The sequence below is a fragment of the Arvicola amphibius genome, chromosome 4 (genome assembly GCF_903992535.2).
Source record: "Arvicola amphibius chromosome 4, mArvAmp1.2, whole genome shotgun sequence".
Taxonomy (NCBI): Eukaryota; Metazoa; Chordata; class Mammalia; order Rodentia; family Cricetidae; genus Arvicola; species Arvicola amphibius.
The window spans coordinates 59,594,467-59,595,604 of NC_052050.1; the positions used below are offsets into that span (position 1 = coordinate 59,594,467).

General features: G+C 58.6%; 1 non-coding gene across 1 annotated transcript; it reads left to right on the plus strand.

Moving 5' to 3' along the window:
* Positions 1-803: 803 nt before the first annotated feature.
* On the plus strand, positions 804-875 carry Trnaw-cca. The gene has a single exon. It is a non-coding gene; the product is annotated as a tRNA-Trp (tRNA).
* The last annotated feature ends 263 nt before the right edge of the window (positions 876-1,138 follow it).

A 1,138-nucleotide genomic window follows, 5' to 3' on the forward strand; every position in this document is an offset into this window, starting at 1 on the left:
AGATGGTAAGAGTTCCTCAGTTTATGCGTGTGTATTTATTAGGCCTTTCAAAATATCCAAAACCACATGCTGGTTAGGTATTTGCCCTTTGTGAAAATTCGGATACTTTGTGTGCATTCTCTGCACTAGCATACGTACGGGCCACAATCGGGACGAAGAAACAGCACCGAGAAATACTAGTGTTTCTGTTTTACGATTATTCCGCGTGTTGTTCTTTTCTCAAAGAAATGCTTGTTTGTATAGCTAATAAAACTTGGGCGCCTTTCCTGCTTGTTCATCTAGCCGTTCGCTTGAGCATCGCCCAGTGTCTTCCTAGGGGACAGGGGACTAAGAACCAGAGCCGGCGCTCGAGTGCCCGTCTGGTCCCCGCCCTCCCGGACCGGCCGCCCCGGGTCCGGGGTCCCTGATCTCTGTCATCCCGGACCGGCCTCCCCGGGCCCTCCTCAGAGGAGGCCGCCATCTTACAGGGCGGGTCCCGCGGCCTCCCAGCCGCCGTCAGTCGGGTCCTCCGGTCCCACAGTCCCGGGGACCCCGGCTCCCGAGCATCCCTCAGTTCCTCCTCGGCGCCCCCTCGCTCGCTCGTGTCCCCCACGGGTCGCCGCGACAGACTGAGGGGGAAGAGCCAAACGTTCGTCGCTGCCTGGCGACCCGGCAGCCTCCGCGGGGCGGTTCTGGCCGGCGCCGCGGGATTCCGAACCCCTCCCCTGCATCCGTGAGCGCTGATGCTCTACCCCGAACCCCTGAGCCCAGGAGCGAGCCGGTGGAGCGAGGCCTTTAGCGACGCAGAGGCATTAGCTGACTGTGACCTCGTGGCGCAATGGTAGCGCGTCTGACTCCAGATCAGAAGGTTGCGTGTTCAAGTCACGTCGGGGTCAATCTGGGTTTCTCTTTTTCTCCTTCGCCAACAAATCCTTAAAGACGAAATTGGATTAGTAGCGGATTAAACCGTCCTTCTTACAGCGTGAAAGACAAGCACAACTTTTTCTCTTCCTTGAGATCATGAACATCCGAATGCTCGGGAAAGCGATGGCTCCCGACGACCGACAGGAGGCGCTGCTGCAGCAGCAGCTGAATCGAGGTGGGATCTTGGGGAAGGTGCGCAGACTCAGCCTCCACGGTCAGAGCCCTGCCTCGCCCC